Genomic DNA, 18,760 nt, shown 5'->3' on the forward strand with positions numbered 1-18,760 from the left:
TAGAAAGGATGAGGCTGTATTAGCTAGAACCAGGATAAAACAAGGATGCTTCCTGAAGAGCATGACCCAGGTGGAAATTTTGCTTTGTGTGTGTATATATATATCCTTAAAATGGTTGAATGCAATGGTCAGAAATCTATGGTCAGAGATAAAATAAATTAGTGGTTGCCAGGAGCTGGGGTGGGGGAGGGGGTGAAAGAGAGAGAGTGATGGCTGATGGGTACAGTGTTTTGGGGGGAGGTGATAAAAATGCTCTAAAATTAGATATGGTGAATTTCACAGCATTGTATATGAATTGTATACTTTAAAATAGTAAATTTCATGGTGTATGATGTGTATCTCAATAAAGTTGCTATTTAAAAAAAAAACTATATAGGGAAAAATCACCATCTTGTCTACATTTAACAAACACTTGTTAACTAACTAAACAAGTGTATCAGGCTGCGTGTCGGGCTCTGAATGAAGCATGAGATGGATTCAGGAAAAGAAAAATAAGGAGTTTGTAGTTCTAAGTAATGGAAACTCCTTCTTGCCCACCTCTAGGGCTCACCTGGAATATTTGTCAGCCTAGAGGCAGGTGTAGACATCTGCCCAGCCACATTGCTCACCTTTGGACTTCCTAGCAGGAAAAGACTGCCTGTCTTGGCAACTGAATTCCTTTCATCTCCAGGGAGTGTTTCACTGATGAGCTGGCTTATCTCACTCGTTAGTAATCACAGGAACAGAATAAGCTGCAATGAATCTTTCTCTTTCCCTATGCCTGTGGGAGTCATCCAGGCCTTTCTCTGAAGCGCCACATGGTAGAAATGTAGTCATGAGAGCTTGATACAAGGCGTCCTCCCCAGTGGTCAGCGCTCCTGTAGCTGGACTCACATGTCATTTTTCTTAGCAGGTCATTGGACCCATCTTTTATCCTCACCTTGAGAGGCAAAGCCCGCTGGAATAGAATTTTCCTTGACACAAATGGGGCCTCTATCTACACTTTTTTTCTCTGGAAAACTGTACCTGATTTTGCAGGCGCAGTAATATTATTTATGCAAAATTGTCCTCCGCCATAGTACCCAACCTACTCCTCCATCTATGACCAAAATTAAAAGCTCTTAGAAGAAATCTGCCTATTACTCACAGGTTAATTTTCTAACTTCCAGAAGCGTTCAACATGTGGCCTTTAACCTTCCCTCCAAACCAGAGCAAGGCCAGGCCTTGACTAACTCTACTAAATAAAACCCACTTGTTCAACACCCACCTCTTCTATGGAACAAAACTAATCATAACCAGATGATAATTTCCATATGTGCCAAATGAACTCTCAGGCAGGAAAGATGTCATCCAGTGTTGGAAAGAGACAGGAGAGTTCACATCCTGGGAGCCCAATGGCTGTAAACTGAGCATAGATTTTTGCCCTGGGATCCACGTGTGCATCTCTCGGGAAAGGGAAGCTGTGCAGGCAAGCACAGCCCTGGTGGTGCATTTGGAAACTCCAGGAGCAGTGAGGAGGGGGCCTGTGGGAGAACAGAGGATTCAGGCGTTGAGAAACCAGACACTTCCAATTGGAGGCTGTCTGGGGAGGGTCTTGTGATGCCTGTAAAGATGTGGGTTAAGTGGGGAAGCTTGCTTGGCAGAGGTAATAGAAACAAGACAGTTCATTTTTATTTCTGTGGAAGTGAAACCAGCTCAAAATTTTTTTTTCTGTTGTAACTGGAACCCATCTCACAGTTAAATACAAAAAAGCGCTGTTGGCTATTGCCATCTACTTCAGGAACTGTGCCTTCGAAATTACAGTAAGTGGCAATTTAAAGGTCATGAACGGGTCCTGTCCAGTTGTGTCGCAGGAGGGGAAACAGGCAAGCAGAAGGGGAAGAGTTTAAAATAACAAGGGGCTCTTTAAATAGAGCTAAAAAGCTGGGTGGCAAACCTAGTCCAAGGGTTAAAAACAAGCTTTTCCTCCAAAGTTTCTATGGCAACTAGATAAAATCTACAGCAAGAGTGTAGTTAATGAAATATTTCTTCTAGACCAACATGTAGCAGTTAGTAATGAAGGCTGACTTTGTGCAAGAATCCAACACCAGTTACATTTTTAGATACTTCTTTTTCTTCCTGGCAAGAACCAGGCATAGCATTTGGCGAAACTTCATTTACTATATGCCTGATTTCTCTTTCTCATAGTATAGAGTCTAGAAAGTTGGGCAGAAATGATGGTGTTGATCCAAAACACTTGGAATGGGTTGGAGAGAGATCTCCATCCCTCATCCTTGCCCCTCCCCCCCACTCTCCCCTACCCCCGGTCTTCCAACAGTTTGGATTCATTTGACACACACTTACAGTGTTAATTTGGACATTTAGAATAAATGCTCATGACTAACTAATTTTATCTGTACACAAAGAATAAACACAATCTGGTGAGGTTAGTTGGGAGCTATTTGTGTTGTGCATGACTAAGAAGCAATGAAAATGCTTGGACTTGGAGGCCTTGAAATATTTTAACTCTCAGTTTTCAGCACTGGAGCTCTAAGAAAATTATTTAATCTTTCTGTGTCTCAGCTTTTTGTGAAATGGACCTGAGGGTAGTGCCTACCCCAAAGTTGATTTAAAGATTGAAGAAGATTAAAAGTATACAAATGTGATGGATACAGAGTAGGTATTTGATCACTGCTTATTGAATCTTACTGAAGTTCTTTGACTATCAATCACGTTAGGGTTCCAGAGAAGCTTCACTGTGTTTCTCACCAAGAAGACTGAATCCCAAATCATTTCTATTGTGGTGGTTTCTATAAGTACAACTTAAAAATATGAGATGATTATAAGTGTGGCATATATAATGATTTAATAAAAGTAAGTGACACTTATCAACACTTTTGTTGTATCAGGCATTGTTCATATCACTTTACATGCAATCCTTACAGGCAATATTACCACCACTGTTTAACAGATGAGAAAAATGAGGCATAGAGAAGTGAAAACTACAGATAAAGTCCTACATTGCTTAGTTACTACCGCTACCACCATCGTTATCAACATTAACATCTCATGAGCCTCATATGTTGTTCAGTGCTTCACATGTATCATTTCAAGTTGGTATCACCATCTTACAGATGAGGACAGTAAGATTTGTTACACTAAGCAAGTAGCCCAAGACCGTAAATTAGTAGCATTAGAGTTACTGTTCAACATAAGCAATCAGGCTAGTCTAAATAAAGATGGTTTTACTTTCTCTTTCAGATCTTTTACACTTTTTATTTCCTTTTCTTGCTTTATTACACTGGTTATGACCTCTATGTTCATGATGATTAGAGATGGTGAAAGTAGACAGTTGGGCCTTTTCTCTATTCTTAAGGGAACAGTAACTGATATTTTACTACTCAGTCTATTTGCTATAGATGCTTTTATAGATGCTCTTTATCATATTCTGGAAAGTTCCCTCATAGTTCTCATGTACTGAGAATTTTTACCATGAATGTGGAATGTCAAATATTTTTGCTGCTATATTAAGATGGTGGTATGACTTTTTTATTGTGTTAAAGTGATGACTTTTAGCAATTGCTTTTCAGATATTTGCCAGTGTTTATTCTGTTCATGATGTATTATCTTTTTTGTATTGCTCCATTTGATTTGTTAGTATTTTGTTAAGAATTCTTATGTCTATATTCATGACTCGATAATTTTCTTTTCCTGTATGTTACTGTCAAATATTGGTATAGAGATTATTCTGGTCTCTTATATGTATCCATTAGTGTTCCACCAGAATAACATCATAGCATAAGTATATATGTCTGTGTGTGGATGTGTGGATGGATGGATGGATGGATGGATAGATAGATAGATATACAGATGGATGGATGGATGGACAGATAGGTAGACAGACAGATAGGTAGATGGCTATATTGCAAGGTATTGGTTTACACAATTCTGAGTGCTGGCTAGTCAAATCCAAATTGTATAGGATAGGACATCAAGATGAGCAGGTTGGAAACATTTGTGTATGAACCAAAGCTCCTACAGGCAGAAAATGTTCTTCTTCAGGGAAACCTTAGTTCTGTTCTTAAGGTCTTTCAATTAATTGGGTCAGCCCACCCAGATTATTGAGAATCATTTCTATTACTGAAAGTCAGTTGGCTGTAGATGTTAATCACCTCTACAAAATATCTTCAGAGCAATCCCTGGATTAGTATTTGATTCAAAAACTGGGAACTATTGCCCCCATAGAAATGAGGTAAAACTGGACATGATGGTCTATTCCTTGTCAGCCTGACAGCTGTAAACCTCTCCATAAACTTTATTTAATCTCTAAATACAGACATCAACAAAGCCTCTGCCTAACATGATGTAATTATCTGAGTATAACCAAAAATGCACTGACCTATTCTCCAGAAGAGGAAGCGAAGGTCTTAGATGACATTCACTCTTCTGCTTGATACCCTGTAACTTAAATATTCTGATATGAAGTTAACTATTATTAATATATCTTTATGTTACATGATATGGGGCTGAGAGAGGGAAAAAACCAAAAATATCAAAATATCAAAATATATATATGCTTAAATATGTTTATAACAAGATAAACATACAACAATTACAGTCCTCATTTCTGCAACTGCTCACATGATCATAGCTGGTATTTGTAACTATCTTCTTCCATTACAAGTCCCATGTTCCTTTTGCCTGCAGTGAACACCTCAATTGATTGCAATTCTTTGTCTTGTGTGGTGACCCAAACCTTAATTCCTGAAGGTCCTGACTGGCCATTATCAGTCCTGCTTAAATTGGGTTGTTACAGTTCTACACTGACTTTAATAACAGGTTATGGTAATATTAATCACCTTAAGGGAGTCCATTATTCCAGACATACTCTTCCTATGTCATTGTATAGTAATAGCCTAGTTTCCCCTGGCAACCGGAATCAATAACCCTCACTAGTATATTAACCATCATCTTAGCCTTTGATTTAGAGGCATAATGAGCTGAAAGGGGGTGGGGGTCAGTCCTAACTTCCGGTTCAGTGGAATCTTGTATCTTCTGGTGGATGCATTCCTTTTCTTGGAACTAAGATTACTAGATCAGCAAAGCATGAGGTCACAGAGATGGAAAGCAAAAAATTTACTGTGGATCACTAGAGGATGCTGTTGCTATTTTCACCCCTTGATTCTTGGACTCTTGAATTCTGACTACAAGAGAAGCAGTAGGTTATATTATATACTGATTTAGAGCACATATAGCCTCTTGGAAGGCATTGCCACAGTCCAGCAAGGTATTGCCACCTAGCTGGTGATGAGACTAAATTTCAAAAGGCCAGGCGGCCACTTCAGTATGATGAGGTGCACAGTGAAATCCATGAACCAGGGACAAGCCCATTGCCTCATAGTTAATTTTTCATTGCAGTAAAATGAGTTCTTGATCAGAAGCAATGCTGTGTAGAATACCGTTATGATGTGTAATGTATTCTGATAATCCATGAATGGTAATTTAGTCAGCAGCGTTGCACACAGGGAAAGAAAATCCATGTCCAAAATATTTATTCCAGCAAGAGCAAAGCACTACCCCTTCGATGGTGAAAGTAATTTAATATAATCAACTTGCCACCAGGTGGCTACTGATCAACCCCATAGTTGGCCTCTGTTGCTGGCGGATTGCGTACTCAACAGAAGTTTTATCCACATTGACCACAGTAAATAGAATTTCCTATTGCTGATCCCACACATAATCTTCTTCACTGTCACCATGGCCACTTGACTCATGAGATCTTTGGGGAATGGCAGGAGTAGACTGGAAAAATAAGTTGACATATATCTACAGAAAGGTTTATCCTATCCAGTTAATTATTAAAATCCTCTGCTAAGACCATCCCTTGGTAAGCAGTCACATGGGGCACAAATATCTTCATTTTCTTTTTCCACTCAGAGAAACCTATTCACATACCTTTTCCTCAGACTTCCTTATCAACAATTTTCCATTTATGTTACTTTCACATCTGTGCCTATCTAATCAACCCTTTGGCCACAGTGCATGAATCAGTATAGACCCATAGCACTCACCATTTTCCTTCCAAGCACAATGAACAGTAAAGTGTACTGATTGAAGTTCTGCCCTCTGAGAGGATTTCCCTTCACCACTGTCCTTTAGAAATAGCCTGGAAAGGGATTTCAGCATAGCAACTGTCTACTTTATGGTCTACAGATGGTATTGACCCATGTGTAAACTAGGCATACGCCTTCTCTTCCTCAGTCAACATATTTTAAGGAATTCCCCATGAGGCCATATGTATGGACTGGGAGAGAGAAGGCAGTGGGTACATGGGCATTTGGGCCTCTTCTTCATATAACTTACTTGTGCCTTCAAGCCCTAGTGAAGCCCAGTCTTCCATTTGATAATGGAGTGTTTCTATGCATGCCCTGTTTTATGGCTTGGTGAGTCAGACAACACCCAGTTCATGATGGGTCCTCAGATTACATAGTATTTTGGTAGCCTGGAGTAAGACAAGTGTGATGTCTTTTGCAAGGGAAAGGTGATCAAGGTTTCTGTGAACTAAATTATGGCATAGGGCTAGAGTTGATATATTCTCGAGACAGGACAGTGAAAGTATTGCTGGTTTTGTCAGCTGAAAGCAAACTGCTTCTGGTGGTTTTTCACTAACAGAGTTTGAGGAAAAGGCATTTCCTAAATCAATAGTTGCATATCAGGTACTAGGGGACGTGTTAATTTTCTCAAACAATGAAACTACACTGTTTTATGGAACAGCAGCTATAATTGTAGTTGGCACTTTGTTAAGTTTACAGTAATCAATTGTCATTCTCTAAGATCCACTTGATTTCTGCACAAGCCAAATAAGCAAGTTGAACGGGAATGTGGTGGGGATTGGGTCACTGACCTTGAAAATTTCATGTCCTTGATGATGATAATATTTTATCCTTAAATGTCTAAGAGAACTCACTGTAAAAAATATCTGAATCTGGACTTTTCTTTGTGGGGAAATTTTTAATTACATATTCAATTTCTTGAATAGACCTAGAGTAATCAAATGTTCTCTTCCTTCTTGTTTTTTTTTTATTTGAATTTTTCAGAGGATTTTTTCCAGTACTTTTAAATTATAAATATTTTACAATATTGCCTGATTATTATTTCAATGAATGTAGGATGTATATAGTGACATCATCTTTCATTCTTGTGAGAAATTTATATTTTCTCCCTTTTTTCTTGATCAATCATGCTAGAGTCTTATAAATTTTATTAATCTTTTCTAAGAACCAAATTTGGCTTTATTATTTTTCTCTTTTGTTTCTTTGTTTTCTATTTCTTTGATTCCTGCTATCTTTTTTGGTTTTTTTTTTCAACTTTAGATTTAATTTTAATTTCTTTTTCTAGCTTAATAAGGTGAAACTTGAGGTCTTTGTATTTAAACCATTCTTTTCTAGTATAAACATGTAAAGCTGTAAATATAAGTACTGTTATCAACTGCATCACACAAATGTTGATATGTTGTATATCATTATCATTCAGTTCAGAATGTATTCTGATTTTTCTTTGAGATTTCTTCTTTAACCTATGGGTTATTTTAAAATGTATTCAAAACATTTAAGCATTTTCACATATTCTTTTGTAAGTTTCTAATTTAATTCCATTTTTGTTGTAATGCTCTGTAAAATTTCAATCTCTTGAATTTATTGAACTTGTAACTCACTATATGATCTTTTTTTGGTGAACATTCTGTTTGCTTTCAGAGAAAATGTATATTCTGTTGTTAATGTGGTATTTTCTAAATGGAAATTCTATCAAGTTAGTCAATAGTTTTATTCAAATCTTTCTTACCCACTCTGATTTTTTCAGTCTACGTGTCCCATCAATTACTGAGAGGATGATGTTAAAATCTCCAACTGTAATGGTCTGTTTCTCCCCTTAGTTCTTCCAGTTGTTGATTAATGTATTTTGAGACTCTGTAATTAAGTATGTACACATTTAGAATATTTTATGTCTTCTGGAATGAATCTTCATTTTTTTCTCTTTAGGAAATATTCTTTCTTATCTGTAGTAAATCTCTTTGTCTTACATTATTAAATCATAGCCGTTTTCTTATGCTTGCTGTTTACCTGGTAAATCTTTTTCCATCTTTTCATTAAAAGCCTATCTTTGCCTTTCTAATTGAAATTAATCTCCTATGGACAATATTTAGTTGGATGTCACTTTTTAATCTTGCTCTTTCAGTTGCGGATTTAACCTCTTACAGAGAATGTCATTATTAGTTCTAAGACTATGATCACAATTTTCTCCTAGTTGCATCATGTTTTTTCTCCTCCTTTCCTGACTTTTTTTTTGGGGGGGGGCAGTTAACAGAATACTGTTTAGTATGTTAGGACACATGATTGTCCCATACATTGTTGGTGTTTGTTCATTTTTTATAAACTATCTCTCATCTCCAGTTTGGATAATTTCTATTTTTCTTCAAGTTTACTAGTCATTTAATCTGCTGTTTCTAATCTGTTACCCTGTCCATCTGTAAAATTATCATTTCATATAACTTTTTAGCCTTAAATTTGTCATTTTAGATTGGTTATTTTCTATATTTTGCATTTCTTTGCTGATATTTTTCACCTGGGCACTCATTTCAGCCATACTTTACCTTAAGTCCTTTGACATATTTATAATAGCTCCTTTAAGGTACTTGTCTGATAATTCCAACATCTGGATCATCCTGGGTTCTTTTTCTTTTCTTCATTTCTTTAGTTTGGGTTATATTTTTCTGTTTCTTTGCTTGCTGTGTAAGTTTTTATTATCATATGGATATTATGGAGGATATGTTATAGGGATTCTAGATTATGTGTCAGGTGTTGAGTTTAAAGAAAGATGAATTTTGTTCTTGTAGGCAGTTAAATTTCTGGTAGATCCTTAGTGGTTCAGTCAGGCTCAGTTTCATTCTTTGATAGGGCAAATCTACTTGAGTTTTGAATTTAGTCCTAAGTGTAGCTCTTACACTGTGATGTGGTCCTTACTCATGAGGTTCTTACTTTTAAAAGTAGGGTCTATAATCCTATGGCACACTCTTTCTTCAGTCTCAACTGAATTCTGCCAATTCCAGTATCTGCCAGTACTGCACAATCTCTGATATTACCATTGGCATTACCCTTCAGCTCCTAGCCCTGTAGTGAGCAATCTCTGCTGGGCCTCATGGAGTCTTGCCCTGTGCAAGGATAGCTCCACCCTTGCCGAGGACCCATAGTGAAGCCACACAGACTTTTGGAATATCCTTTCTGCACAAGTTCTTCTCTGGCACCTGATCTCACAAATTGCAGCTGTTTTTAGCAGAATGGAACTGTAATCTCTGCTGAATCTGCTCATTATGCTTTGGGTCTATCTGTATTATGGCAAGAATGTTCCAAGAAAACTGGGGTAACTTGGGGGCATATGCTTTCCTTCTTGCAAGTAGTACATCCCTATTCCATCTGTTTTTCTTTGCCTGAAAAAAAGTTGTCTCATATATTTTGTATATTGTTATAGTTTATTTCAGTAAAGACAAGCCAGTATCAGTTACTCTGTCATTGCGGGGCACTGAAATCTTTGAACACATCATCTTAAGACCATTTTGAAGTATAGTAAGTATCAAATGCTTATATGTGACACTTGCTAATGAGAAGACCAAGTTGCTATAAAGAAAAATATGGCTATTTGCTGTATTTGTTAATGAATCTTTAAAAGATATTGCAATTTAAAATGTAGCACCATTATTTCACTCATCAGATAGCTAAGAGGTGTTCCCATTTTCTACTTGGTGTGTGCCACAGAAGGATAAAGTCAGTTCAGCCAACATTTTTAGTAAGCCATGTACAAGACCCTGAAAGAGGCAGAAAGAAAATAAAGCAGAGACTTAATGTCAAGTAGCTTTTACAGTACTAAGAAAAACAAATCACACATATAGAACAAGTTAAGTATGAAGGCAAGGAAGAATATGATTACATGCTAACACCGCTTGGAACAAACAGGTGGGACAAGCCCTACTAAACTTCCCCTTCCATCTGTAGAGGCACCTCTGCATCACATGTGGTCCCTCCCCCACACTCAAGTCACAGGACCTGGACCAGGATTGGACACTTGATCCAAAGAGTACCACAATTTCCCCCTAAGAATTTAAAGTATAAGAGACTCAAAGATTGCAGTAAAATGGTTTTGCATATTTATCAAGTGAAGTCATGTAGATTTGGCAATGCAGTGAACACAAGGGCAAGTCAAAGTCGTGACCAAGTTGTGGGCTGGAGGAACAAGAACCATGATTGAACAGTCTGCAGAGATACTACAGTAGATGTAAGAGAGAGTAATAGACATATCCTGGAGGCTATGAAGAAATTTGATTCCTAGCTGACAATTTCCAGCTAAGTGCTCTTTGTGTTTCTAATGTTTAATTTCTCTGATAGTCCACTGTGTATTTTCAGTAACTCCCTTTTTGCTTGAGATGGTTTTACTGGTTGTATCCCCCACATTATAACGTCACATACTTTAACTCAAAGTGTGATTTAGATAAAAAGTTTTTTGAGTACAGCCAAAATAGATATTATTCTGGGCTAAAGCAGTCTAAGAGGCTTTATGGAGGAGATGAAACTTAAAGTTGATCTCAAAGGGAAATATATCTGAGTGGAGTCGGTCCTTCACATACTTCAAAATTCCCCTTTGTAGTTCATACTTTGCAATCTTTAAAAATAAGTCACTAGTTTATTCTTTGCACTCTTTTGCCATTGGTTGCTAATAGTTTCTTCTTTATTTGCTTCCTCTGTTCAAGGGTGACCTGTCTAGTACTTTGTGAAGTCTCAAGTTTCAATATCTTCTGTCTTAGTCTTATTTGGTTTTATATGCTCTATTCCAGGCAAAGAGCTACAGCTAAAACTTACAGAAATGCTATTGAAACTCTACAGAATTATTTCTATTTTCACTGCAAACTGGCTGATCCTTAGATGTTTATTTTGTTCCCCTAAAGACATAGGATCACTTTGGGTAGCATTAGCCCTAAATGAGGATCAGAACATTAGGTTTACATTTCAACTTAGTTCACTCCTTTGTGGCTCTCCAGGACCTTGTCTCACTCTCCTTGTCTGGAAAGAGAATGAGCCCCCAAGATCTTGGTTCCTTGTATGTCTCAGTGTATCATTATAGGAATAAATGAGGTCATGTTCATAAGACGACTTAATATCTTCATTGTGGTGAAATACCAGAGATTGCAAATCCACCCAGCAATTGTTGCCATAATAATGAGAGTGAGCAATAGAGAATCTAAAAAGAGAAGTGGTTTTCTTCTTTTTCTGCAATTGAGAAGTGAGAAGGAGGGGAGGGTAGAGAAATAAAATCCAGTCTCACTTTGACTTAGATGGCATCTGACTTTCCCCTGGAGGTAGATGAAGATAAGAAAAGACTCAAAAGCAGTGATTTCCTAGTCATTTACTCTGCATCAACACAGCCTTGCCACTGTCCCCTTTGAGAGAGCCCTGGTGAACACAGCTCTGTCCTTTACTAACGCTTTCCTACTTGTTGGGATAAATGGTGACATTTGGTATAATGGCAGTGCAGGTCAGATTGAATAATTACTTTGCTGTAAAGGGATCCTGGAGTAGAAGGCAGAGTTGTAAGCAACGCAAGACAGGAGGAGTATTAAGTTTGCAATGGTTAATGAAATAAGGGCCTCATTCTGCATGTTTTGGATGGCTGATATTAACGTGCAAGCAGCAAGCATTCTGGCATGCATTGGCAAAAATGTCAGGCAAGACTGCATGAGTGATAATGTTCCCTGTGAAGAGAAAAACTAGGGGCCAGAAGGCAACCAACTAACTATCATAAAAGTAATTAATTGTTTTACTTTTTAATGGTCTGGCAAAATTGCCTTTCAAAAAAAATGAATCATACAAATGGGACTATGATGTCAGACAGACTGTCCATTGAAGCTTAAGAGACTAGTTCCTGCTGTAAATTATGATAATGAGTTAGTTTTGGAAATGTTTTATGAGGTTAAGAAGTGCAATGTCAAATTACTTTTCTTCAATCTCATTGCTTTGAATGCTTTTCAGAATACACAGGCTCACACTTCCTTTTGAAAATTCCTTCCAAGTTTACTGGTTGCTGTTTTACCAATCAGGTCTTTCTCTGAGGATGGTATTAGTGCATAATTTTCATGACTCAGCTTAAAAAGAACAAGACCCCATTGTTGGCTTTCTTGTTTTTGCACCGGCATTATTGACAAGATCTGCATAGCTCTTGCAAAAAGGTCTGTTGTCTAACCAAGCTACTATGGAAACTTGATCCAGGCCATTTAGCAACCTAACGCCTTTTACTCTTGAATTTGGGAAGAATTTTAAAGCCGGTCAAACTTCACTCAGAAAATATTCATCAGGGCAGGGTTACGGCTTGTTCACTGCACATTGCTTTCCATCTTAGATCAGCTTTGTAAATAGACTGGCTGGCTCAGGCTGAGAGGTGACACTGCCCAAGTGGTCATTGTAAAGCATGCAGATTCCACCTGTTTTATTCCTTCTGTTCTGGCTAAGCAAGAACAGGGAGAAACAAGAGTATCACTTCTTTTTTTAAAAAAGATTTATTTTATTTATGCATGCATGCAAGAGCTGGGGTATAGGCCAGAGGTGTAGGGGGTGGTGAGAGGATTCACCAGAGACAGAGTAGGGAGCAGAACAGGCAGATCTGCTGAAATACACTGCTGAGGGGAGCAGCAGGCCAGACAGGAGAGATCTGAGGTACCCTGTGGGTAGCTCCCTGGCTGGGGATCAAACTCATGCTGCGGTGGTGAAAGCTTCATAGTGCTGAGACTTAACTACTTGCACCACCAGGGCGGCCCTCACTTCTTTTTTTAAAAAAAATTCACACCCACAAAATTGATAGGAAAAAAATGTAAATGCCCGTTTTACATTTGCATTTCTATATATAAGAGTTATAGAGCATTTTATATTTCAAAGTTGAAACTTTACCTCAAACCTCCAGGTTCTAAAGAGAAATGTGGTCTGTACTCTTGCTGTCCCATGAGAATCTTCCTTTCCTCACCCCTTTCCTTAAGATACCAACTTGGAAATGCAAAGAAAGAAGCCAAGCATCACGCTGAGAGCCAAAACCAGGAGTGCCCCTGGCGGTGGCTGGTCAAGGACTTTCCTCAATAAATTCTTCAGGCCATTTCCTTTCCTTGTTTATTGCTAAGTATCCTGAGGTCTTACAAGGGTAGAGAGAAGCTTCACTGCCAGTCTCTTTGGGTATAAATCTCATCTCTGTGAAACAAGTCTTGCAACATTTACTATGTGGTTATTCATCATTATCTATGATTCATATGTACTTAAACTTTATGATGCCTTTGACCACAGGCATCTCTCCTGAAACATGGGCCAGAGGGATAGCGCCATGGGGACGTTTCTTGTGAATACTGAGAAGGTTCCTAATGATATGGCAATCAGGGAATGGGTATCTGTGAATAACGGCTTCCTTCTTGGGACTTGATAGACCACAGGATGTGCCTGGGGTGTGTGGGCAGGATTGCAATCTGAGGATTGCAGCCTTTTCATGTTCTCCTTTCATTCTCTCCAGAGGTGTTGATATAATTTTGTCATTATCTGAGGTAATTGAGATAACTCAATACACATACTCTACCTTAATTCTTGTCAATATTTCAAACTCTTTCCTGTCAGATCTTTTTTGCAAGGTAGGAAACCAGTACCACTCAGGTTTGTCTCTCCCCTCCTCCATCCCTTTGTTCAAATTATGTCAAGAATGAAGTTGTAAAAACTAAGGCAGAGAAAGCGAAAAAAAGCAAAATATTTTCAATAGTCTAATGCTGGATGATCCTCCCTCAGTGAGGTCATTCCTAGCGCAGAGGGTTCAACTGAAGTTCGGGTGTGGCTTGACCAACTCTGCTAGATTCCTCTGGGAAGGGGGCAGTTTCCTTTATAGATTCCAAGGTACAGACAAAGAGATCTCAAGAACTGATCAGGTTCTTGAGAGATTTAATGAGAGATTGTGAGACTGGTGGAAGTGCTATTGAATTGTAAAATACTAGATTAGTCATTGGTTCAATCAACCCATTTTATTGAGTAGACACTATGGGTCACGCACTGTTCTAGATGCTTAGAATGTCACTGAACAAAAACAAAACAGAAAGCCCCCACAAAAAATGCTAGCCTTCACGGAGCTTACATTTCAGTAGAAATAAAACCACTAAATATATAATGAGTAAGTTATGATAAAGGTCAGGGGATGTTCTGATGATAAGAAGTATCCATTCACTTGGGAAACCTGAAAAGACCTCACTGAAAAGTGAAATTTGAGGAAAGAGTTTTGAAGGGGGTGAGGGAATTTTCTACAAGGTTATCTGGACAAAGGCCCTGAAGTGGGAGCCTGCTCATGCATTTAAAGACATTAAAGAGGCCTGAGTAATGGGAAGAGTAATAGGAGAGGAGGTCAAAGGTAATATAGGGTGGGACAGAGCAAATATAACTCTCTGTTTGCTCTGTCTCTGCCGTTGTAAGGACTTTGGCTTTTACTCTGCAAGAGATGGACAGTTTGAGCAGAGGAGTAACATGATGTGACCTTTTGAAGGGATTATTCTGGCTGCTGTACTAAGAACAAAGTGTAGGTGGATAAAGGAGGCAGAGAGACCAGTTAGGAGGCTGTTAAAATAATCAAGGTGAGAGATGACAGTAACTCAGACCAGAACAGTAGGAATAGAGGAGAAAAGCAGAGGATACTAGATATAGTTTAAAGGTAAAACCAAAACGATTCCCTTTGCATGGGTGGGTGAGTGAGTGACCTCTAGTTCTAGGAGTAAGCACTCTGATATACCTGAATAGGAGCAGAAGTGCCAGTGAGAGCATCCCTTGTAATCCTTAGCCCAGTGAGAACAGAGACAGCAGTAGTGAGAACAGCAGCAATTTGAGGCTGGTCTGGCTCTGCTTGGTCCAAGATTTCCAGCTTGTCTTCCCTGTTTCTCTCCTTGCTTGCTTGGCTGAGATACCTTCAGGGTGATATACCAAAAATAATATTAAATTTATTCTCTGCAATTCATTCATATATTTATCCCACAAAAACATATTTAGCACCTGTTTTGTGTGGGTCACTGTGCTGGATGCTGAGGGCAGGAGACTTGCCATTATGCATTGGTTTGGCCATCCAGGCTGCCATCTCTGCATCTCACCTCACAATGATCTCATTCAATTTATTCAGTTCCTCCCTCTGTTTTACAGATGAAGAAAGTGGAGCTCAGAATGATTAAATAAATTTCCAAGGTCACAACTAGTTATGGGTAAGCTATGATTTGAACCTAGGTGTGTCTGACCCACTGGTTACTTTTATCTTCCATAGATACTCTAAAACTGGTCCTTTTCTGTAAAGGACCAGAAAGTAAAAAGTTTAGGTTTTGTGGACCATGCAGTCTCTGTTGCAACGACTCTGCCATTAGAATGGGAACGCTGCCATACACATACTTAAACTCCAAGCATGGCCGTGTTCCAATGAAACTTTATTTATGGACACTGAAATCTAAATTTTATATCATTTTCATGTCATGAATTATTATTTGACTTTTGATATTTTTTTTTCTTTTTGGCAACCATTAAAAAATGTAAACCCCAGTCTTAACTCATGGGTCATTAGAAAGGAGGCAGCAAGCATCTTGGACTATAGCGGTCAACCCCTGCTATAAAAAAAAATATAGGCTCTTACCTGATAAGTTTAAACCTAGGAATTGTCCACATATGATATGTCAGTTATATTTCAATCCTGATAAATGGGATTTAGAGATGAAGAATCTAAGGCCCATGGGGCCATTACTTGCTGAGGGCCACAGAGCAGATGTGACAGGCCTGGGCCTGCTGAACTAATTCATGGGCTTTTACATGGCTCATTTCCACATCATTCCTGGTGTCTGCTTGCAGTGGAATGATGAGGGCAACCATTTCCCAGGAACATCATCAGGGGCCATGCTGTATCAAGGTGTACTAAGCTTGCAGTTCTCGATACTAAAATCTTGAGACCAGAAGGAAAACAAATCCTGGGCTTGAGGAGACTTTAAGAGGACACATAGGGGTTAATGACAGACTTTCGAGAACCTTAGCTTCCAACCCCTGAGCTGAACAAAACAGTTGTCTCTCATCAGTCTCTTTGCTCTGAATTTAGCTATCTCAGTATATTCTCTCTCCCAAACAGTAAGCCCAAAACGGGCTAGAGATATAGCATTTCTGGTCCATTGTGTCTCTGAGTGCCCAGGAATGGTACAGGACCTGCCATACCGGCTGCAACTTGTCAGATTCCTCCTAGAATCTTGATGCCCAAGACAAAAAGAGTGCTATGGTTTGATTCCACATTAATTGTAAGTCTTCAAATTAGCACATGTCATAATTTTAAGACATTTGGAGAGAAACAAATTGATGAAAAATATCAGTCAAGCACAGAAAAAAAGGTGCCATGAACCACCATTGCCTTTAAGGGGTTATGTAGAAAATAAAGGAGATTCTTGGAGAAGGAGGAGGAACAGTATTTGGGAAATCAGTAGCTTTATCTTTTTAGAAGTTGCCCCTCAAAGGATTTCTCCTGAATGGGGTCCAGAACTGCCTATGTCACATCATCAGTGAGGGGACCCTGGGAGGACACTGGCTCTTCAATTCAGAAGTTAGGGGCTGAATTACCCTCACTTGAAAAGATGATCTGAGGTAACGAGATTCCACTGGTTAAAATGAGACTGAGAGAGCTGATAGAGGTGAAGTGGTAAACCAAGAGCTGGAGCTGTGGCATGGTGTGTTTCAAGTTGAACTTAAGAAGAAATTGAGAATCAAGAGGAGGTAAAATGTGGTCATGATGGAATGCTAGAGTCAAAACTTCTTGGCTGTGTCATCAAGAACTAGCAGTTCCCTCCAGTTCTTGCCTCCAGGATGCCTGACCTTACCAAGGATCCTACCTATTTTTGAATTTTTATAAGATTCCTTTCTACTAAGGTAAATCCCTTTTACTTGAGAGTGCTTGAGTGAATGTCTGTTCCTATCAACCAGAGGAGAGGTAACCAAAACATGTTCATTCATTTGCTCAATCAATATTTATTTTTAACCCTAAAGATCTAGCAATGAACACGATAAAATCACTGCTCCTATGGGGTTCACATTCTAGGGGGCCATAAAGAAACTGAACAATAAATGAGTATATACTATACCAAATGCTGGTAAGTGCGGTGAAAGAATGTGGGAAATAGGATGCAGATAGAGAAAATGACAGAAGTCCTTACTGACAGGTGACATATGAGTAGACACCTTTGGAGGAGGGGGAGCTAATTCTACAAATATTGGGGAAGCAGTCCAGGCCAAGTGTATAGTGAATGCAAAGAAAAGTCTGTACATGATGTGCAAGGTTGATGTACAAGCCTGTACAAGTATCAGTCAGGAATTCTGTGTGCCTGGACTGAGTGGGTGAGCATAAAAGTGGTAGAAGACACAGCAGACAGGCTACAAGAGGTTGCAGACTACTCTTTTTCACACCAGGTCTTCTGGAAGTCCTGGAATCAGGAATTAGAATACAAAGTTCTTCTTTCTTGAAAGATTCCAAATTTCACTTCAGCCCCCTGACACTAAAATAGTCTGTGGCTGGTATTTTCCATACTCAGAAAATGAAACAAATATATTAGGAAAGATAAAGTGATTGAGAAATTCTCTTCCTTCTTAGACCCAGTATATCACACAGAAAAAATATACAGTATTGCAGGATTGAAACAAGACTAAAGTTTTACTGATCTACTTCAGCTCTTGCCTTCATGAGAGAGTGCCCCCAAGTTGTCCCAGAAATGCAGGCCTCTCTCCTTGCTTAGAAGAGCTCCAAATGAGGAATTTCCACAGCTTTCTTTGGAAACACCATCTGCAAACCTGACACTGAACTTGTGCAATTGTGCATGAAAACATAAAGGCTTTCCCTCTGATGTACTGCTACTACCAAAAATGTCACCAGGTGACCCAATTCCTTCATTCAAATGTTATTTTTAGTAGATGTCAGATAAAGGAAAAATAACATTATGAAACTGAGAACAAATCCCTGCTAAGCCTCCTCTTTTCATCCACGCCACCCACAGAGGACAGGGTGACACTTGACCATTCTCTCTCAAGAAGATATCTGACTAGATCCCAAAATAGTCATGTTTCAGCCGAAAGATGAGTTTGCCTTTTCTCTTCCAGAGAAAATTGAAACTGTCCCCAAATTAAGTTCCTAAATGTATAATAACTCTGCTAAGTAATGGACTTGAATAGAATACCACTCCTCCAGAGACAGAAATAACATTAATAACTATAATTTGCATACAACTGCTCCTCAGATTTACAATCAATCTGAGAGATTGTATTTGCCTCTGTGTCTTCTATGAAAAGTCTAAATGTTGACCCATGATCCCTAAAGAAAATGCATGAAAATGAAGTATCACCAAATCTCCCACTCAGCTCTCATTAGAGACACATCAACGGTCATTTTTGTGTCTGCCTTTCTGCTGGTGGTGGCTCTGTGTGTGTGTGCACATGGGTGTGCACACGTGTGCGTGAAAGTGGATCTGCACAGGATTTGGGGAATCGACATTAGGAATCTGCCTTCTGCTTGCCCCAGTGAATTTCCACTTTCTTTTCTTTATTGTTGTATTTTTTTCTTACATCATTTTTAATTTTTGGACAGTATTTTCTATTTCTTTTAACTTGGAAGCCAAGAATGGCAAAAAGAACCTTTTTTGCTCAATTGTCAGAAACAGACTCTTACCATCTGTTTGCCAGGGTGCAAAAAATGA

The sequence above is a fragment of the Talpa europaea genome, assembly GCF_964194135.1.
Source record: "Talpa europaea genome assembly, chromosome: 8".
NCBI classification, from domain to species: Eukaryota; Metazoa; Chordata; class Mammalia; order Eulipotyphla; family Talpidae; genus Talpa; species Talpa europaea.